The following is a 24,122-nucleotide window of genomic DNA, read 5'->3' as shown; positions in this document are numbered from 1 at the left end:
CTATGCCGCGGGAACATTAAAAACTAGACGCAAATCGAACCATAAATATCGAGAAGAGTGTATTTTCATCAGGGATAAGCTGAGAAATAACGTCTAGAACGCGGTGAAAAAAATGAAAGACACAAAATTGTTACAAACTTATTATTACAAAAATCATTCCAGAAGATACCAACTCAAGCAGATCGCTACAACATATTAACACGTAAAGAAGACTGAGTTCATAGAAGAAGGTTTAAATTGATAAGGAAACAGAAATAACATCAAGAGAATTGAGCGAGACTACGGAAATACTGCATACTCGCGTAGGTATTAATAAACTGAGGAAATAAAGCGACTTGTCAGAATCGTTACGTAACCAGCTACGTCACTAGATGCCATGCGAAATAATCATACAGCATCATAAGCTAATCGCAAGAAGATAAGAAATACTACAGCGATTAGAAACAAACTATAGGAAATTAAATCAGATTATAATTGAAATCTTTGTAGCTACATTAGTAGTCTGCAAGTCTTAAACAAAATTCAATTCTCAATATATTTATAAATCATAGAAGGCTTTGAATACTAAGATGACGAAACTGACCATGCTAATCTGTATTTCTGTCCTAACTGCGCAAGAAATGGCCAGTCTGTCTGGAGATGGTGACCTGAAGCCGGCAAAGCTATCCCTATATGACGGAGACGGATGAGAAACCTACCGATATGTTTCTCAGAGACCAGCACGATGTAACAGTCGTAATTGACGAGATGTCCTAAGCATTTGGACACACCAGCGAGGGAATACAAGGAAGGAAAGATAAGTTTATTGAAATAACATTACCGTAGGTAATTTAAATAACATGTTTTTAAAAGTGCCATTTTCCGATTGTATGTAATATGTGTATGCAGTGTTGCCATATACACTGACTGACAGAGCAAATGCAACACCAAGAAGGAGTGGTCAGAACTTTATGCCAATTGCAGGGTAGACTGACATCACTGAGGTATGCTCATGATGTGAAATGCGCCGCTGTGCTGCGCACGTAGCGAACGATAAATGGGACACGGCGTTGGCGAATGGCCCACTTCGTACCGTGATTTCTCAGCCGACAGTCATTGTAGAACGTGTTGTCGTGTGCCACAGGACACGTGTATAGCTAAGAATGCCAGGCCGCCGACAACGGAGGCATTTCCAGCAGACAGACGACTTTACGAGGGGTATGGTGATCGGGCTGAGAAGGGCAGGTTGGTCGCTTCGTCAAATCGCAGCCGATACCCATAGGGATGTGTCCACGGTGCAGCGCCTGTGGCGAAGATGGTTGGCGCAGGGACATGTGGCACGTGCGAGGGGTCCAGGCGCAGCCCGAGTGACGTCAGCACGCGAGGATCGGCGCATCCGCCGCCAAGCGGTGGCAGCCCCGCACGCCACGTCAACCGCCATTCTTCAGCATGTGCAAGACACCCTGGCTGTTCCAATATCGACCAGAACAATTTCCCGTCGATTGGTTGAAGGAGGCCTGCACTCCCGGCATCCGCTCAGAAGACTACCATTGACTCCACAGCATAGACGTGCACGCCTGGCATGGTGCCGGGCTAGAGCGACTTGGATGAGGAAATGGCGGAACGTCGTGTTCTCCGATGAGTCACGCTTCTGTTCTGTCAGTGATAGTCACCGCAGACGAGTGTGGCGTCGGCGTGGAGAAAGGTCAAATCCGGCAGTAACTGTGGAGCGCCGTACCGCTAGACAACGCGGCATCATGGTTTGGGGCGCTATTGCGTATGATTCCACGTCACCTCTAGTGCGTATTCAAGGCACGTTAAATGCCCACCGCTACGTGCAGCATGTGCTGCGGCCGGTGGCACTCCCGTACCTTCAGGGGCTGCCCAATGCTCTGTTTCAGCAGGATAATGCCCGCCCACACACTGCTCGCATCTCCCAACAGGCTCTATGAGGTGTACAGATGCTTCCGTGGCCAGCGTACTCTCCGGATCTCTCACCAATCGAACACGTGTGGGATCTCATTGGACGCCGTTTGCAAACTCTGCCCCAGCCTCGTACGGACGACCAACTGTGGCAAATGGTTGACAGAGAATGGAGAACCATCCCTCAGGACAGCATCCGCACTCTTATTGACTCTGTACCTCGACGTGTTTCTGCGTGCATCGCCGCTCGCTTTGGTCCTACATCCTACTGAGTCGATGCCATGCGCATTGTGTAACCTGCATATCGGTTTGAAATAAACATCAATTATTCGTCCGTGCCGTCTCTGTTTTTTCCCCAACTTTCATCCCTTTCGAACCACTCCTTCTTGGTGTTGCATTTGCTCTGTCAGTCAGTGTATTTATATTCAAGAAAAGTGATGTTATGTGTGGAAAAGCATTGATTTAACAACATAGGAAGAAAATAGGTAGTCATATAACTGAGATGACAAATCCTTTGGGTTAGGACGTATTTAATCAGTGATAACCAGGTTCGTAATGCTGTGTATATTGAGTAGAGAGGTTAACGAACTTCGGCTGTTAATATAATACGACATTGTGGTTAGTGTTATGATTATATCAGAGTGTTATACCACAAAATGGCGATAATGTAGTGCCATAAACAGGTTATATAGAGATCATAAGAAGACATATGAAGAATAGGAGAGGGATCTGAAGAAAATTGAGAAGGAAATGGAATATATGGAATGGAATGGAATGGAATGAAATGGAATGGAATATATAAGTGGATGAATAATAATTATAAGTCATATGCGTCATGTTAAGATAGATTATTGCGGTTATTGAAATGAAGAATGAGTGTGATATGAGAAATGTGAAGCAGATGTTATAGATATGAAGAATGGTCGAGTAATAAGAAGAAGAATGATGGTGATGATTATTTTTTAGTTGAGATGGAAGAGGTGGATATATTTTATTGATGATATTTAGTTGACGCGATTTAAGGTTAAGAATAAATTTATCAGATTCCACAACGTATATTAATCCTTCATTATTCTTTATATAGCACTAAACACGATCCATGTAACTTGCATATGTCGGTTAGATACCTGTAGATCATAAAAAATGAATCCATATAAGGAAGTGAAAGTGAAATTAGCCCATATTATCCTGAATTCTTAACCACAAATGTGTTTATTCAAATAAATAGAGTTAGGAGGCTTGTTTGCTCATATTAATAGTATCACTGAAGAGGTTCTCCGTATTTGGATGATAATGACTTTGGTTATTAGGGTCTTCTTAGATGACAGACCACAGAATTTTCAGAAACAACATTAAATAAGATGTCAGGAGTAACTGATGACATGATGACAGATCACATATGGTAAATATAATTGGCACTAAAATTAATTTTGGGAACTTATATTTATATTAGATGAATGACCTAAATAATAATCAGTAATGGTAATTTTGATTATTTGAGAGTGAAGTAATGTTTCAATGACTTATGTATATCTTTTCTTCCGTGAATGTATGAATATAAAGGACATTTAACCTGAAATAATTGACAAAAATGAGTGAGAAAAGGAATGCTTTCTTTATACTAAAGGTTATTAAACGTGATATAATTGTAATTATGAAATGTTGATAGATAGATGCAGGAAAAACAGATTGAAAACTTGTGAATAGATCTGCAATCTATATATATATATATATATATATATATATATATATATATATATATATATATATAAAATAAGAGTTTTGTCTGTACATTGCTCAGAATTTGAAAATAATGGTATTTCTGTATCGATCATGTCCACAGTAACAAGAAAATGCAGTTTTTACTTTTCCGTAATTTCTGTCTGTCTGTCTGTCTGTCTGTCTGTCTGTCTGTCTGTATGTATGTATGTATGTACAAGCATCACGAGAAAACGGCTGAAGATAATAAAAATCGGTATGTAGAGTCGGGGGGTGAACCGCTACAATCTAGGCTATAAATTATTTTATTCACGCTGAGTGAAATGGTAGTTTAGGGGAAGGCCTAAAATTCAATTCTCAAATATTTATATTATTTGTGGTCATATCGATAAATACTACATAACTAAAGTTATATAGAATTAAATTTCTGATCATTTGCGTCTTATGAATTTTTACCGTATTGGCTATGATAACACAGATATTCATGAATTTGGATTTTTGTAGCTAAGTCCATATCAACGCCGAGCCCCGGCAGAATGGGTAAACAGAATTTAATGAAAATCGGTATATAGAGTCGGGGAATAAGAAACTACAGTTTAAGCTATAAACAATGTTATTCACCCTGGATGAAATGGTAGCTTAGGGGAAGGCACCTAAAATTTAATTTTTAAATACCTATGTTCTTGGTCCTATGGAAAAGTATTACATAACAAAAGTTGTAGAGAATATAATTTCCGATCATTTATGTTTTATTCAGTTTTACCGTACCGACTATGATAAGAATGGTATTTCAAAACCAGAAGAAAATTAATAATGTGACGGCCTACAATATCGAAAGCGCGTAACATAGATCAACAATAACATTACATTGACCGTTGTTTGATGTAATGTTCTTTGTTATGCTGACATTCAACTCCGATATATGGGATTACTGCTGCGTACCGAGTATAACAGCCTAACTGAATATTGGCGGGAAATAGCTGAGGAGTTAGATAACTTTCTTCTCTAGCATGCCAATCCTCTGGTTCATACATTTTCTGATACTGCTGGTACGTAACGCACTGATTCATCATAGTATGCCAGCTATTCGATACCTACTCTGACGCGCTGTTTTGAATGAACAGTGTGCGCACTTAAGTCAGAGGCTCAGTTAATAGTAGTAGGAGTAGTAGTACGAACCGGTCTGGAATTACAATTTAGCCCTATTCCAAATTATAGTACCACAATTCACTAAATAACTCAAAATTCAACCCTGAAAAGAGCCGTTTCTTAGGAAAAGCTTCTTCCTCTTCGCTTTCATTAAATCTACATTAATTTTATTTCAAATTAGCAGCGAAGATGTGGTTTCTTCTCTGGCTTGGAGGAAAAATTGCCTCCAGGTCAGACAGTTCTTTCCCCCGCCAGTGTAGTGAATTGAGATTTTCCGACTCATCAGGTACTCCCAGGAAACAGATAAGTAAACGGGCATAGTTTTTGCCCTGGAACTATCCACTATTTGAAACCCCCCTCTCCCCGCCGAAAAAAGGACGAAGATTGTTCACGGATCACGGATGTCTGCGTCTTGGTCATTCCAGCACTGTAGCTTTGGTCTGTTAGTTCGGCAGCATAGTACTGTTCGTTAAAAGTGAGAAAATGTGTGTTTTTTTCGTTTGATCGAGTATTTCATAAGAAGGTATTGTTTTATAATCGCGCCATTCCTAGTGACGTCATTGTAATGACTCATGTTCATTTCAGTTGGGAAAACCACTAAGAGAGTCTTTCTGAGAATCTATAAAGGCAGGCGGAGAGTGAGTGTCTGCCATTATAAAGAAAACTCCCCAACCTGATTGTAACTGATGGTAGGCAAGCTGGCCTACCGTTACAATGAAAATTCCCTAACCCAGTCTTCATATGAGAAAAGACGTTGGTGACTTGCCCGTCGTGTTTCTAGGGCAACGTTAAGAGCTATGCAACTTAATACAGTCTTGCTCACAACGTGTACACTACCTAACCTACAATTCTGTATAAAATTTACAATTCCGTAGCGAAGCACGGGTACATAAGCTAGTGTAATATATAAAATGTTAGGGGAAGAAGTTAAGGAATTATGTTGTATATAAGCAAAGAAAGAGTAACAAACGTGATTTTAATATTTTATCATAAATAATGAACATCTCTGAATCATTTTCTATATTCAACTGAAATAATGTATATAACAAGGACTTATATTTTCTTTGATATCAAAGGCCTTTAAATGAGGCGTCCAGATACAAAATGCAGTAAATCCACTTTTGCTCAAAAATGAGTTGTTGCCACCATTTTGTTCTCTATGCTGTCGTCTGTTGATTAGAGTCTTAAAACTCAAGCAAAACTGCTTCCGTCTGCTTTAAATCGCACCCCGAAAACAGCCTACAGATGAAAAAGTGTGTGTATCCACATCTGTTTGCAAAGCAAAACTGAGTGAATCCATTTTCATCATAACGAAGCAGAAGTTGGCGTATCCCGACCAAGCGTCATTACTTAAGGTGGTTTGCAGGTGCAAAACTAGCTTAATACACACTGTTGCCTGCGTTTGAATAATGCTATTTTACAAGCTTTTTTCTCCATGGATGTTAGTTCTGAGCTTGTGCACAAAGCTAAGGCAAAAGATTTCTATGATGAACTGAAAGTTGAGGACAATGGTGAAACAACCTTCACATTTGATTGCCAGAAAAACCTTACATTGCCTAAGTTGCAAGATCAAAGTGCTTATTATACACGCCAAATGTATGTGGACAGTTTTAGGATCTGCCAAGGCCCATCAGGTGTGTGGAAAAATCAGGGAAATGCATTTATTTACACTTGGAAAGAAACCGATTTTGCAAAGGGATCTAATGAAATTCTGTCTTGTGTGCATCACAGGTTAACATCAACAGATTTGAATGGCATCCACACTATCCACCTAATCTCGGACAGCTGTGTAGGGCAAAACAAAAACCAGACAATGCTGGGTATGCTGTGCTTTTGGCTAACACAAGAGGTTCCTGTCAGTGTGAAACGGGTGAAGATCTTCTATCCAATGGTTGGACATTCGTTTCTACCACCCGATAGAATTTTTGGTCGAATAGAAAAAGTTCTCAGGTCGAAAGTTACTGTCATATTACCGAGTGAGTACCATGAATTATTCAAGGGTCACAGAAAGTTTTCCAGCTGGGAGCAGATGTCAATCGGTGTTGGAAAGATTCAGTTGCCGATGTCGTCAAGCCCTGTGGTCAGTGTCACTTCAAATTTGCTCCTGTAAAAAGGGTTGTGGTCACCAGGAGTAAACATGGAAATGCGCTAGTAAGAGGTGAAGTGGCCTACAGAATGGACGCTGGTGAATGGAGAGGGATATGCAGACGTGGCAAAACCTACTCAACTATGAAGCCTAATGTTATCCAGATTGGAAGAGCCTTAAAGGAAGTGAAAGTTAGGAACATTGATTTTCTGCTTAGAAAGCATTTCGGGGAGACTTGGGAAGAAAACGAAGATCTTGTTTTCTATAAGAATCTGATGGATTCTCAAACAGCTGTGAACAATGCAGAGGAGGACTCAGAGTTTGAAATTCATCCAGAATTCAATGAGTTGCCTGTGTAATTTCGATGGAACAGGACAGGACTTGCAATGTTGCAGCCTTTTTACTTCTTGCGGACTATCATATTGTCCCTGTTAAAATTGGCGATATTGTGCATATTTTCAACAAGTGGAAATTAAAAGTTTTATTGTCTGCTTGGAAATGCAATGTGTCATTGGGGAAGTAGTCGCGAGCTAAGAACGAGTTTTTTCATCATTCAGAGGGGTGATACATGGCCCGGACCGTGCCAAGGTCGAGGCAAATCACGTGACTACCGCCGCACGCGCGCAACTCACATTCTGAATCTGGAATAGTCTGAGCCAATTAAATGAGACCCATCAGCCAATTATCGTTTTCGTTGAAGATCACACCTCCCAGGCCGATAAGATAAAAAGGCCTTGTTACGAGTAAATTGCTCTCTGAATATCCTTCGCTGTATTGCTCTCTCTCCCTGAATATTCTTCGCTGTGCTGCTATTCTGAACTCTAGACTTGGATGTGCGACGCTACGTTATCCGACCACGTGGAGAAATGATTTCCAGTTCAGTCGACGCCCGTTCTGCCAGAATTTAGCGAGATAATTAGCGAATTCCTATGGAGTAAAACACGCATTAAGAACTAAGTTAAGTGTGACTGTGCAGACGAGTTATTAACGTTCGACGTGTGCTTGTGCAAATACTTAATCTTGTCATCTCAGTTACAGCTTGTGACGGGAATTCTATAGAAGTCGTCTTAGAAGCTGAACACCTCAAGATGGACAATTCCACAACCACCTATAACACAACTTCATCGAGGGACACCTGCTACAAAGCCTCCATGGAGCTGTAAAATGTGAGGCGTATCTGGTAATTGGAAGGAGACTGACCGGAGGAAAATGCTGGAATAATTGACTGTCGACGGGGACCGAACTCCATCTAAAACTTGAGTACCTTTTAATTTAATTTATCTGTCTCACCTTTTGTACAACTAGAGGTCTTTCTTCTTTAAGTCGTAGATCTATTAGTTTGTTGTAGTCAGAAACATTTCATTTTTCCACTTCTTAAGGTGTCGTGGTAGACTAGGTACGTGTGAATGAAATTTTGAATCTGTTAGAGTAGACATGTAGGTTGTCTTTGAATGATTTCCTATGCTTAGGAGCTTAATATTTAAAAATCACTGACCACACGATAAATCTACTTCCCTTGTAATGTTGAAAGTTATTGGACTGAAAATTACGTGTACATTTTGAGTGAATAGGGTCGAACCTAGTGTCTTTCAAGATCACTTGCTGTATTTATGATGAAGTCATCTAATTTTATGATATTCCACGAGGATCAGTGGATGTAATAATCACTTAAATAATAATAATATTGACTAAAGATCGGGTAAAACAGAATTAAACGCTCGTGAGCCATAAATTTACAGTAGAGTCCTTATATGTGAGATTGAATGTGCTCTGTTCTTGAAGGGTCTGGAATATGACCAGTCCTGAGGGATATTTGTTGTATAATTGAGCGATTGATGATTTAATAATGATATTTGACTTATTCTTGTGTAATGGGAGCGCAAGACAGATTATAAATATTGGAGTACGTGTTGCGAGTGTATTTCACAGGTAGGGAATAAATATAATACGATTATGGCTCACGCTCGCGATAGTTTCAACCTGTAGCCCAAGCGATGGTAGTGCTTATGGATTTTACTAGAATCTTCCATTATAATTTCAAGAGTTAGATGAACTCACATCGATATGTGAAATGTGTTTCTACCAAGTGATACCCATGACTTCGATCACTAGTCATCATTAATGAAGAATAATTTCAGTACACAGATTATTTCTGCTAGATATTACGTGACCTGACCACTCGTAAAAATCATGAATAAACTTGCCAAAACAGGATTCGATATAAATAATGTACATAAAATACGTGTTTCCTAGTGTGAATGTGTGTGTATGTGTAAATACGTATATTTCTCTTGTATCATGTTGGTCCAATTTAATTTGATCTGGTCGTGCACTTGCTGCGACGCAGATTACATTCATCGTTGTGTGCTGCCTTAAGAAGGAATTTTCATGCCCTTAAGGGAAAATTTGATCAACTTAAGTCGAGGAAGACTAGAAAAGGATTTTTTCATTAGCGAGATTTAAAAGGAAAGATCATCTCGTTATCTTACGAAGGCACTCGATTTGTAAATAAAATGTATTTAACTCGCTCACACGTGGATAACGTAAATTTCTGACACATTTATAATTGAACTTTGAAAGATTTTAAGATTAATTTGAATGGAAATGCAATACAAAGATCAGAAGTAGAAGGTCGTTAGCCGCATGATTACTTTGAGTTATGGTGAAACTAAGTCATAATAATTAATTGGAAAACAATTATTCTGGAATGCTAATGATGATCGTTAGGTAAATGATGCAGTTGAAAATTAATGAGAACATGATCGTGTGACAGTGAAGCATAGGTTAATTAAATAATGAGAGATTAATAATAATAATAATAATCATAATCAGAATAATAACTAATTAATTTTGAGAATTTTGATATCAATTTTCATTTTCTACTGAAGTTCATGTTGGTGTCATTGACTAATATTAAATACTGTAAATGATAAATTTAGTTGAGTTTATCTTAAAACCACGTGTTGAGACTAATCTGAATTGGTAAAGCTTTGAACACATTTATTGTAAAACCCTCGTTAGCAAGACAGTTGTTTAATTATTTTATGAACTTCTATGTTAATTATTTTTTATTCTTTCAATCAAATATTTTGATTTGGAAAGGCAAGAGGCCTAATTTTTCTTTGGTTTTCATTACAGCACAGTAAGGCTGGAGATTAAGAACACGTGTCACTCAAAATCGAGGAAGAAATAAAATATTATGGAAGTTCAATGTAAAAAAAAAGGAATATCATCAAGAATATTTTCATTTGTTATTTGCTTATGTGAATAAATGTCAGAGTGTTGTTTTAACATTTCTTTTTATCCTGCTTGGTCATCAACCCGTAACTTCCATTAAATGCCTCTAGAAAGTGATAGCCAACGATCGAATGGTCCACCTCGGGATCTCTCGCTCGCTGGCTGGGCTTAGCTCGGGAAAAATGGGGGCAATATGATGTCATATACTATGTAATCACACTTACTTGTAGTCAGTAAATAATTTATTTTGTCATTTGAACCAGCATTAAGGCATCTTCTTTCCAATTACGTTATGATAATATCTCTACAGAAGCAAACCTACCTAGATCCATGAAAACAGGAGCAAAACTAGGTGAATCCAAACAATTTTAGGTAATAACTAAAAAAATAAAACCCCAATATTTTAAAGATTGTCATAAAATTAGTCGTTAAGTGAATATAAATCTACAATGAAAAGGAATTTTGTATATCTGCGAGCCAAAGGAAGTAAGACGTTTTTCGTGTTACCTGAAAAATATGTTCTGGTGCACTCACAGCGTTTTGCTTCTGGACGCCTCAAATATTTCATATACATATTAATTAGATTAATTAGGTGAAGAGATAGTCAGATTTTCCATAGGATGCTCAGCTTACACTCTATTTAATTTAATAAAGAGATGTTAGATGAATTTTTTATTCTTTTTAATTGTATCCTAGGTTAGGCAAGTACTTATAAGGAACTATAGGTTAAGAATGATAGAAATTTATGAAAGGACATGAATTAATTCGTGAAATGGAGACGTCCAACGAGCTTATAAGATACAAATTTATCCGTTTGTTTCCTCCGATGACTCTGCTTCAGAAACCTACGATCTCAAATCGATATTGAATTGATGAACGATGATAAAATTGAGCTAGTCTGGATCATTTTGTGACTCGTCCTGGACGCGGGAACGGCGCAGTACGTATTACCTTCATTAACCTAGGACCACATGACCATGTTTACGAGTCTGGTAGCTGTTCACTGTTTAAAATACAGTATAAACTCATTAATCCTGCCTAATTGAGACTATAAGTTGTCAGAATTAATGAATGTCCATATTAAACAGAACCATTTATGAAATGAATCAAGGTATATACACTGACTGACAGTGACAATGCAACACCAAGGAGGAGTGGTTCGAAAGGGATGAAAGTTGGGGAAAAACAGAGATGGCACGGACGAATAATTGATGTTTATTTCAAACCGATATGCAGGTTACACAATGCGCACGGCATCGACTCAGTAGGATGTAGGACCACCGCGAGCGGCGATGCACGCAGAAACACGTCGAGGTACAGAGTCAATAAGAGTGCGGATGGTGTCCTGAGGGATGGTTCTCCAGTCTCTGTCAACCATTTGCTACAGTTGGTCGTCCGTACGAGGCTGGGGCAGAGTTTGCAAACGGCGTCCAATGAGATCCCACACGTGTTCGATTGGTGAGAGATCCGGAGAGTACGCTGGCCACGGAAGCATCTGTACACCTCGTAGAGCCTGTTGGGAGATGCGAGCAGTGTGTGGGCGGGCATTATCCTGCTGAAACAGAGCATTGGGCAGCCCCTGAAGGTACGGGAGTGCCACCGGCCGCAGCACATGCTGCACGTAGCGGTGGGCATTTAACGTGCCTTGAATACGCACTAGAGGTGACGTGGAATCATACGCAATAGCGCCCCAAACCATGATGCCGCGTTGTCTAGCGGTAGGGCGCTCCACAGTTACTGCCGGATTTGACCTTTCTCCACGCCGACGCCACACTCGTCTGCGGTGACTATCACTGACAGAACAGAAGCGTGACTCATCGGAGAACACGACGTTCCGCCATTCCCTCATCCAAGTCGCTCTAGCCCGGCACCATGCCAGGCGTGCACGTCTATGCTGTGGAGTCAATGGTAGTCTTCTGAGCGGCCGACGGGAGTGCAGGCCTCCTTCAACCAATCGACGGGAAATTGTTCTGGTCGATATTGGAACAGCCAGGGTGTCTTGCACATGCTGAAGAATGGCGGTTGACGTGGCGTGCGGGGCTGCCACCGCTTGGCGGCGGATGCGCCGATCCTCGCGTGCTGACGTCACTCGGGCTGCGCCTGGACCCCTCGCACGTGCCACATGTCCCTGCGCCAACCATCTTCGCCACAGGCGCTGCACCGTGGACACATCCCTATGGGTATCGGCTGCGATTTGACGAAGCGACCAACCTGCCCTTCTCAGCCCGATCGTAAAGTCGTCTGTCTGCTGGAAATGCCTCCGTTGACGGCGGCCTGGCATTCTTAGCTATACACGTGTCCTGTGGCACACGACAACACGTTCTACAATGACTGTCGGCTGAGAAATCACGGTACGAAGTGGGCCATTCGCCAACGCCGTGTCCCATTTATCGTTCGCTACGTGCGCAGCACAGCGGCGCATTTCACATCATGAGGATACCTCAGTGACGTCAGTCTACCCTGCAATTGGCATAAAGTTCTGACCACTCCTTCTTGGTGTTGCATTTGCTCTGTCAGTCAGTGTATTTAAACACTCTGCTCAGTAAAAGGAACCTGTACAGTACAATATTTTAAATTTAAGAAATGCAAAGGTTATTTAGTATAAAAGATATAATGCAATACAGTATTAGGCCCTACAAAATACAGAATAACCAGTACACAATTTGAACTTGGCAATCAAGGCGCACCTTCTTTGACTATACTCGATACGCTTATCGGGTCGAAGAGACTGCTGGTAATTTGTTGTCTTCCTGTGACATTAATTTCTTTATTAATAAATTCACGCTGTTGCCTCAAATTTTAATAATATGCAAACGTGTTTTCAACCTTGTTATTTTCAACGTATTTAATGACAATATATTGATGGTCTTTAATTTCGATGAGTTTTGGCATAAGGTTAATAATATTGCGTGTTTCACCCTGGTCATATTCATCCGCTTCAGAGTCTCTCTGTAATTGCATTTATGTGCTATTATTAAAGGGCTGTCCGGATTAAGCGAAGTTAGAACTAATGGGGTATGGATTAATGAGGTTCCACTTTAATACTAATATTTTGTACTTTATTACAACATAACCTCATAAAACTTTCATACCAACACACACACACACACACACACACACACACACACACACACACACACACACACACACACACACACACACACACACACACACACACACACACACAAACAACAAAACAAGAAAACGTCAATAGATGGATCATGTCCAGTTAGTCCAGCAGTTGAACTGGATCGATTGGCTTCATTTTTTTATTCTCTCTGGACTTACCTGCCGTTGAATCATCAGACATCGATAGGTCTCTTCAATTCAGTCACTTTGATTAATTCTGAAATCATATGACTAAATGACCACTCCAGTAATTGCAGGCGAAGGCCTGCCCTAGCCCGCAATAAATTCTGTACTTTGCAGGTTGCCAAGTGATTAACACTTTCATTAATATTCTGATGTATTAGGTTTTCATCCTTTGTAATATGATAGCATGCAGCCTGTCAGGCCGGAGAGTATACACTTCCTCTGATCATGAAAGAATACTATTCTCTGCTAGATACTCTTTGATTTTGTGACCCTCCCCAGCTTCAAAATACACTCAACAGATGACAGGACTTTCTTAATAATTTACATGCTTCTAGGAGAAAACATTCGACGTACGCTCAGACGGGAAGATATCAAGTCGACTGGTCTTCTGTATGACCATTAATAAAGCGCAGGGACAAACTCTTCAAAAAGTGGATTTCTGCTTACCCGAACCGCTATTCAGTCACGGCCAATTGTATGTTGCATTATCTCGATCAAGATCGCTTGAAAATGTTAAGGTCCAGATACGCCCGAATGGTGGAAGCATAGAGAATATTCTATGGAACAGAAGTGTCATAAACTACATTGCGAATTAATAATTTATTGAATATTGAATTTTCACGACCGCATTGTAATCGAAACCGACTTTTAACCTATTAGCTCGTGTTACGTACATTTAGTACGTGTTCAAGAGATGTTAAGTACAGAACAACAACGGCCAACCGGATACCAGTGGGATCCGAACGCACAACCACCACATCTCTTGAACACGTACTAAATGTACGTAACACGAGCTAATAGGTTGGAAGTCAGTATCGATGATAATAATTTATTATGTATCGGTATTAAATATTCATAAAACTATTAAAAGGGCAGGCAAAACAATATATCAAGACGAGTTATCTAACCTATTTATTATAACGAATGCTGCGGAGCAGCGCGGGTCCTCCAGTGTATAATGAAATTAATTAAAAATATGTAACTTCGCCATAGGTCCCTCTCTGTGGTGTGGTGTATTGGTTAGTGTGATTAGTTGCCGCCCCCCCCCCCCCCCTCCAACGGAGGCACAGGTTCGATATCCAGCTTTGCCACGAAATTTGAAAAGTGGTACGAGGGCTGGAACTGAGTCCATTCAACCTCGGGAGGTAAAGTGAGTAGAGGGGTGTTCGATTCCCACCTCAGCCATTCTCGATGTCATTTTCCCTGGTTTCCCACTTCTCCTCCAGGTAAATGCCGGGATGGTACCTAACTTAAGGCCACGGCCGCTTCCTTCCCTCTTCTTTGTCTATCCCTTCCAATATTCCCATCTCCCAACACTGGCCCTGGTCAGCAAAGCAGGTGAGGCTACCTGGGAGAGGTACTGGTCCTCCAACCCAGTTTCATCCCGACCCAAAGTGTCATGCTCGAGGATACTGCCCTTGAGGAGGTAGAGATGGGATCCCTCGCTGAGTCCGAGGGAACCCTGGAGGTTAAACAGATTAGAAAGAAAGAAAGAAAGAAAGAAAGAAAGAAAGAAAGAAAGAAAGAAAGAAAGAAAGAAAGAAAGAAAGAAAGAAAGAAATAAACTTCATCATAGAAAGAAATAAAATATTGTAACTTTCGCAACAGCCGCTTTTACGTTATCGGTTTCAAAATTGCATTATCGCCTATAAACATCTCACCAGTATCGCAAAAGAACACTTTGAGGAGTAAATGAACTATTGTGTGATTCTGACAGGCACTATGCTTCTGGCGACACGTACCTTGTGTTGCAGCATTTTTCCGCGTAGCTGTAGCCTCTGTGGCTGGATAATCTGCACGTGTAATGGAGCGGCCATGTGTTGGGTCGGCTATAAACAGCGTGTCCAACGGAGATAACATAGAAAGTTTGACACATAACAACACTGCCCTCCTTTTTAACTACTGTGCTTCTGTAACTACACTAACTTCACTAAGGTCGACGTTCACAGCTACGGGGTGCATGACCGACCCCCAGATCGTCAAGACTGACTCTAAGAAAATAGAAATATTCCAGTTTGGATGAAGAGTATTTACAAATAATAATAATAACAACAACATAATAATAATAATAATAATAATAATAATAATAATAATAATAATAATAATAATAATAATACGACTCCGTAGATCGACAGACAGTGTTTAACGTGCTAGAGGAATTCCAAGTAGACAAGAAAATAAGGCAAATGATCAAGCAAACATTGACCGTCACAACATAGAAAGTAATTTTTTAGGAGAAATTTTTGAACCATTTGAAATCGAAACAGGAGTCAGACAAGGGGATGGATTATCTCCCTTACTGTTATAATTTAGTTCTGTAAAAAGTGATTAGGAAATGGAAAAATGAAACTGAAGGTATAAATATTGGTAGATCACTCCGAAACAAAATTCACCTTAATTCGCTACCATTTTGCTGAAGACATTGCTATCCTGTCCAACAACAGACGGGAAGCAATCCAGTCTGTACAAAAACTCCACGTATACCAGCCAAAACTGGACTCAAAACTTCTTATGAAAAGACAGAATTTATGGCAGGAACTAGCTCAGGTTTCAATAGTCAACCGCTAATCACCAAATATGGACACATCGCTCAAGAAGACAAATCTAATTATCTGGGTGAAATTATTGAACCAGCAGCGTCAAATCAGTAAGCTAACAATGGAAGAACTGTAAAACTTCAAAGAACATAAAAAATTACTTGTAATAGATGTTACCGTGTTTTTGTGGCAGTTAGCGGTGAAAGAAGGTGCGGGGTGGTGAACAGGTCTCAAGCTACGAAAGTAAAATTAATTTAAAATTTAACAAGGTTATATTTTCTTTTCAAAATAAAGAAATAACAAGCATGGCAGGTACAGAGTAGCAAGTCAACAAAATGTAGTTACAATATTTACCGGATTTGGGCTTCGCGCCCCGACTTCACAATGCTTGGGCAATCAGCCCAACCTTACTTCAAAATAAGTATTAACAGAGGGGCAGAAAACCCCATTCATGCTCAGGAGCACTTGCTCCAAATTACACAGAAAAGCCTCCTCGAGGCATACAACACTCAATTTTCAAGAAAGAGCCGCTCGCTCTCAAACTTTAAGCCTCTCAAAGGCCACACTAAACTCCACCTTCAAGTTGTCCTCTCTGGACATAGACACAGGGGTAAAATACCCAACCTACTGAGGTCTATTAAGTGAGAAAAGATTAATTACATGACCTCTAAAATAACAATTTGAGAGGAGGCGAACTTGCGCTCCTAATACGCTTTGTTTAAAACCTACTTGGCACTAGGCCGTTAATACAAGGGCTAATCCCATACTAAAGAGGTGACTTAAGAAGGAAACAATTTTACCTAATGTTAAGGAAGAATAGGTTGAGAAAATAAGTTCACCTCAAAACAATATGAGTGGGAGCTCGAGAGGGTTAAGCACTCTCTATCCCAGTATGTAGTTTAAAAGATAGAATAGATACGAGTTTCTTTACATTTTAAGGAAGGTTACATAATGGAAAAACTTCGGACCCGCCCCGAGAGTTAAACTGCTGAGCAAGCAAGAAAAGAAGTAATTAATCGGCCATTACCTGTTGTTGACCGCTGCCGGAGAAAGAGGCGCTTCCCGCCCCCTGCTATGTACTTTACACACAGACAGATGGAACAGAAGTGGCACAGCGACCCAAAAATCAGCAGTTTATATACTCTCGCGGAAAGTTCGAGGCGTTAGGGGAATGAGAACACCCTCCCACAAAAACTTTATTGGCTAACCAAGGAAACCCCTACACAATATGAAGAAGAAACACATAATTGGTGGAAAATTAATTCAAGAAATTCGGGATTGGCTAAATTCAAAACAAGGGGAAAGAAAGGGTTAATATTGCCAACTTAAACAATGACTGAAAGAAATTTAGCAAGAAACAAACTTTTGAAATAAAAATTTCTCCAAAAAACAGTTCTTTCACTCCGCACTAGGGTGCACTATTGTTGATCTTCAGTTGTGTCCTCTAGAAGAGAAAGTTCACACTTCTTACTACAAGCAAAACAAAAATACGTCGAAAATGACACAGTTCAAAAACTCCAAAATTTCCAGGTAGTGACATCTTCTGAGAAACTTGAAAATTAATACCGTCAATAAAGTTCAGACTTCCTCCAGCAGAGGAGTTTCAATTGGCGCACATTTTAAATTAGCGGCGTGGAGGTGTACCGCCCGGTACAGACCTCCCCCCCCAAAAGTTCCTCCAGGGGTGACACATGCAATTGTTTGGAAAGGTCCAAGTTTTGATGTTGATATGAAGATTAATAAGATTTTCTTAATTTGGTTTGATTCAGTTTCAAAAATTCTTGTAGTAACAGCGGAAGTACAGTCTTAATGTTTGTAGAAGGTTGAATTGAGAAGGAAAACTTTAGTTTTAAAGTTGAGGAAAATTTTTCTAAGTCCACCAGATATTGTTGTTGAATTCTCAGGTGTAGTAATTGCTGATAGTAATAGTCCATGTAGTTAATTAAATTGGATGGCCAGATCGGCCGCTGCAGCTTGTGTCCAGAGGAGGCCGCTCGGACCCCTCAAGTACCCTGAGATACCGCTCGCCCGCACTATGAGGGGAGCAGAGGTGTTGAAGCACGCCGCGCCCGCGGTGAACATATACAGGCTGCGGGCAAGTAGCAGGTTGTGCGACGCACATCAGCCTTGGCCGGTAGGAGGGCTCCGGCTCGCCGTACACTGGTCGACCTCGCTGGAAGATAGGGGGCCCTTCCTCTATTCCAGTAGCGGTACAGCGCCGCGCGGCTGCGGGGGCACTGAAACATTAAAGCTAGGCGGCAGAATTTTGTTGGACCATCATCATTTTTTGAGGGCACAGGCTTTGTGGAGAGGTTGAGGGGCCAGCGGCGTGCAGAAATTCATTTCAGATGCGAGCCACTGTGTGTAGTGGAGCAGGAGACGGGAGCGTGGTAATGGCCGTGGAAAAGACAGGATGGCAGTTTAACGGTTCGGGGCAGGTTTCACAAAAATGCTTACATATGAAACAAAATATTATAGAAGGGGCAGAAAGCCTTAACAGTGAAACTCAAAAAAATATAACCTTCATATTCTTTTCAAGATAATATGAGGCAAGTTAGCACAGAAATTATACAGGTTTCACCTGCGACAAGTGAACCCTAAATATCCTCTCGGTGGCTGGATTGCTTAATAACAACGTAACCGGCGTAAGGAAATCGAGAATGACACACGGCCCATGGAATCTGGGGGCAAGCTTGCCCGCGGGAACAAAATTCTTGACCATTACTTGGTCACCTACCTTCAAATGGGTGGGTCTCCGTCCACGATCATACCTTTCCCTAACCGTTTCATGAGACACTTTAAGATTGGCTTTAGCCTTCTTCCAAAGATCTTTAATATTATCCGGATCTATTGTCTCGGGTAGAATGTCACTCAGAGACCAGAGGTTAGAGAGCGGCGTGTTGGGAACGAACTTGAACATCAAAGAAGCTGGAGTAAACTTGTGAGATTCATGAACCGCCGAATTCAAAGCAAAAGCTAACCAATGCAGGGACGTGTCCCACCTGGAATGATCTTCATGATGATAGGCAATAAGCGCGGACCTGAGATTACGGTTAACCCGCTCAGCCAGAGATGGTTGAGGGTAATAAGCAGAAGTAGTTACATGAGAGATGGACAAGTCAAAACAGAATTTACGAAAAAGATTTGATGTGAACGCCTTAGCATTATCAGACACAATATATTGGCACGGACCAAAAGAGGCAAAAATAGAATTTAAGCAAGTAATGGTGGACTGAGCGGTAGCCAGCTTAGTCGGAAATAACCAGGAAAATCTTGTAAAACCATCCACGCATACCAAGATAAACTTGTTGGCATTTCCCTTCGACTGGGGGAAGGGTCCTACATAATCAATATACAGGCGTTCCATGGGGCGCGACGCTTGATGCGAAGACAGAAGGCCTACCTTGGTGGACATGGTGGGTTTACTGAGCAAACAAGATTTACAAGCTTTTACTAGTTCACGGATTTCACCGTCCATACCCTTCCAGATGAACCTTTCACGAATCTTTTCACGAGTTTTAAAGATACCAAGATGCCCCCCTAATGGGGTCTCATGATAGTATTTGAAGATCATAGGCACAAGAACAGCTGGAACGACAACCTTCATCATCTTATCATGCCTCGAAGGGCAACATAGAATACCATTCCTCAGAACATAAGGGACAACATGTTCCCCAGAAGAAAGGGTTTCCATTATCGGAGCCAGCGTCGGATCTTCACGTTGGTATTTCTCGATATCCCTAAAGAGCATGGGAGCATCAGTTAAGATGGCATTAACATCAGATAGTATGGACTCGGGAGGTGATGAACTGTCGACCGGTTCGTGGGTCTCGACGTCGTTGGAAAACATACGGCTGAGTCCATCAGCGACAACATTTTCGGTACCTCTGATATGCCGGACATCGAATTGGAAGGCAGAAATACGGATGGCCCAACGGGCTATACGACCAGTACGACGCGGCCTACCTAAGACACAGCTTAAGGCTTGATTATCTGTCTCCAGGTCGAATTTGACATGTTCCAGATAGAGACGGAACTTCTCTAAGGCAAATAAGACTGCCAACCCTTCGAGCTCATAGATAGAATACTTGGCTTCTTGAGCCGACAAGGTCCTAGATGCATAGGCGATGGGTCGCCTCCCTAGTTCAGTCTCTTGAAGAAGGACTGCAGCTACTGCTGACGACGACGCGTCGGTTTGGACAATGAATTTCTTCGAGAAATCAGGCATAGCCAGTACAGAGGCATTACAGAGAGCTAATTTAAGATCCTCAAAAGCGGCTTGTTGAGAAGGTCCCCACTCGAATTTGATGCCTTTCCTACGAAGAAGGTTTAAGGGCGCCGCTCTATTAGCGAAGTTTGGAATAAACTTCCTGAAGAAATTCACCATACCAATGAACCTGGCGATACCTTTGATGTCCTTGGGAGGTTTAAAATCACGGATGGCCTGTGTTCTAGAATGATCGACTGCAACACCATCAGGTGACACAATATGCCCTAGGAATGACATAGAGGGCTTAGCAAAGGCGACCTTGGACAACTTGACAGTTAACCCAGCCTTACGAAGGCGATTGAGAACTTCTCGCAGATGATCTAGATGTTCTTCAAAGGTCTCCGAAAATACGACGACATCATCCAAGTAGTGATACAAGTACTCAAATTTGATGTCGGAGAAGACCCTATCTAGCAGCCTAGTGAGTACAGCTGCTCCCGTGGGGAGCCCGAAAGGCACGCGGTTGTATTCGTATAAATTCCAGTCCGTGGCAAACGCTGTAAGATGTTTAGACTCTTCGGCAAGGGGAATTTGATTGTAGGCTTGATTCAAGTCCAAGATGGTGAAGAACTTGGCCTTACGGAACCATGAAAAACAAGAATGAAGGTCGGGAAGGGGCACAGATTGTAACACCACCTTCCGATTGAGAGCCCTATAATCAATGACAGGCCTGAAGCCCCCCTGGGGTTTCGGGACTAGAAAAATAGGCGACGAATATGCCGACTTAGAGGGCCTAATAATACCATCTTTCAACATCTGATCGATGATTTCTTTCAGAGCCTTCATTTTAGGTGGAGATAGCCTATAAGGTGGAAAACGGACAGGAATCGAATCCGTGACCTCAATTTTGTATTCAATAAGGTCAGTAACACCAAGAGTATCAGAGAACACCTCAGGAAACGACTGACACAACTTACGAATACTATCAGCCTGCTCCTCAGGTAGATGTCTAAGGTCTAACAACATCTCATCCTGGGTAGGCGAAATAGATGAACATGATACAGAATTACATTTCAATAATGGGATTTTACAATTAAACGCAAATTTGAAAGAGCACGACCTACTCTGGAGATCGAGCACAAGACCAGTGTAGGAAATGAAGTCAGCTCCCAATATAATGGGGCAAGACAAGTGCTTGGCCACAAACAATTATATTTTCCATGTAAATTTAAAAATACGAATTTTGACATTTACAGAACCTAGGATTTCCAATGGAGATGAATTAGCCGAAACATATTGAACAGGAGATGAGACATAGTCAGGTAGTTTACAAACAGATTTCAATTTTGAATACCATTGGTCCGAAATAATTGAACAAATACTGCCTGAATCTAATAGAGCTGTTATAGGCTCGTTATTTAACTCAATCTTAAGAAAAGGAACGGATGCTGGGGTATCCGCCGCAAACCTAAGACACTCTTTGGGGCATTCGAAAGATGAATTTGAAGATAGAACATTTCCTGAATTTTCGACCTGTTTACCAGGGGCTGAGCCTCGGGAAGAGGGATTAGTCGACTCAGCCGAAGCCACTAGTCATTTTTTAATATTGTTGGAAGTTGCACCTGAAGTTGAGCAGGAGGGGGTGCTATTCGAATTGGGACAATTTTTGGCGATATGTGAGAAAGCCCCACATTTAAAACAGCCTTGTGATGAACCAGCCCCATTCCTTGTCCCACTCGACTTGGTCAGTGGACACTTATTGCGAAGATGGTCGGGCGATCCGCAAGCATAACATTTACGGGGTGTGACTGGTCGGCGAGGTGGAGGCCGAAGATTACTAAAAGAGGGAGGGGGTTCTTTCGCGACACGCAAAGAATCGGCGTATCTAACTCCTTCCGCTGAGACGGCCAATGCTTCATGTTCAGAGAAGGTTTGCGGGCACGCCGCGAAACACAAATATGACCTATAGGATGGTGAAATTCCTTCTACAATAGCCTGCACAATCTGATCCTCCGGGAAGTGAAGAGCAAACACCCTAGTATAGAATTTAATATCATGGATGAAGTCTGCCAAGTTTTCATCCAAACGCTGTACCCGATAATAGTACTTCTGAATAAGGGAGGACCTGGCCCTAGCCGGGATGAAGTTAGCTAGCAAGTGGGCGTGGAAGTCTTCAATCGATGATTGCTCGGCAATGGCCCTAACTATTTTGTCTGAGAGAATACCTATTGCATAGGGATAGATGATTTGCAAAATCTGACATGGGGACAGAGAAAACACAAGGGCATGATCCTGAAATTCAACTAAAAATCTTAAAAATGAAATTACGTCACTGGTGGTATTAACGGAAAACTTAGAGATACCTCTGAGCAACATTGCCAATGGATGAGGCAAGCTGCTAAACCCGGGTGACATAGTAGGTAAAGGTTTCAATGGCAAGGAAGTTAATTCCGAACGTATATTATTCAACGATGCACGGCGTCCAGGCTCGTTGTCCAATGGGGCAGAGATAGTTTGAGCAGCAACGGTTATCCTATTAACTTCTCCCTTAGGAGGCTCTTCCTCGGAACCTGCATTCATCGTGGTGGGTTGATCAATTTTGGGAGGAATTTCCCCAGTTAACTATTGAGTGACCTTGCTAGATAACTCAGAAATATTTTCAAGTAGCGTACTAGCTTCCTTCTTCTGAACGTCATTCAACTTTAGAGACAACAGATCGTTAACTCTATTTGAAAAATGAAACAGCCTGGCTTGCACACGCTTAATTTGATTAGGAGAAGGATCATTTTCATCAAAAAAACTAACTACAGATGCTAGCCCAGTAATATTCTCGACGATCGTGGAAAGAGAGTCGTCAATTTCTTTCTCTCCCAAGGTGGGGATGGAAATGGGCAAATCAAGGGACTCTCTAAGCTTATTTGTGTCTACTGCAACCGTGCCTCCAGATTGTACATTTCTGATAGTTAACTCATAGATCAACTCCTCTTTGCGCAAATAGTTAAGATGGAGAACATCGCGAGGGCCGGGCATGATGACTGAACAATTTTGAAAAACTCAAAAAATTCCAGCAACTGAGAAAATGGTTAGAGTTCGGAACAAAACAATGTTTAGCCGTCAAAAGGGGCTAAATTGAGACCCATTCAACCACGCTCTGCTACCACTTGTTACCGTGTTTTTGTGGCAGTTAGAGGTGAAAGAAGGTGCGGGGTGGTGAACAGGTCTCAAGCTACGAAAGTAAAATTAATTTAAAATTTAACAAGGTTATATTTTCTTTTCAAAATAAAGAAATAACAAGCATGGCAGGTACAGAGTAGCAAGTCAACAAAATGTAGTTACAATATTTACCGGATTTGGGCTTCGCGCCCCGACTTCACAATGCTTGGGCAATCAGCCCAACCTTACTTCAAAATAAGTATTAACAGAGGGGCAGAAAACCCCATTCATGCTCAGGAGCACTTGCTCCAAATTACACAGAAAAGCCTCCTCGAGGCATACAACACTCAATTTTCAAGAAAGAGCCGCTCGTTCTCAAACTTTAAGCCTCTCAAAGGCCACACCAAACTCCACCTTCAAGTTGTCCTCTCTGGACATAGACACAGGGGTAAAATACCCAACCTACTGAGGTCTATTAAGTGAGAAAAGATTAATTACATGACCTCTAAAATAACAATTTGAGAGGAGGCGAACTTGCGCTCCTAATACGCTTTGTTTAAAACCTACTTGGCACTAGGCCGTTAATACAAGGGCTAATCCCATACTAAAGAGGTGACTTAAGAAGGAAACAATTTTACCTAATGTTAAGGAAGAATAGGTTGAGAAAATAAGTTCACCTCAAAACAATATGAGTGGGAGCTCGAGAGGGTTAAGCACTCTCTATCCCAGTATGTAGTTTAAAAGATAGAATAGATACGAGTTTCTTTACATTTTAAGGAAGGTTACATAATGGAAAAACTTCGGACCCGCCCCG

This window comes from Anabrus simplex, chromosome 1, assembly GCF_040414725.1.
Source record: "Anabrus simplex isolate iqAnaSimp1 chromosome 1, ASM4041472v1, whole genome shotgun sequence".
NCBI lineage: Eukaryota > Metazoa > Arthropoda > Insecta > Orthoptera > Tettigoniidae > Anabrus > Anabrus simplex.
Note: the sequence above shows the minus strand (reverse complement) of the source record.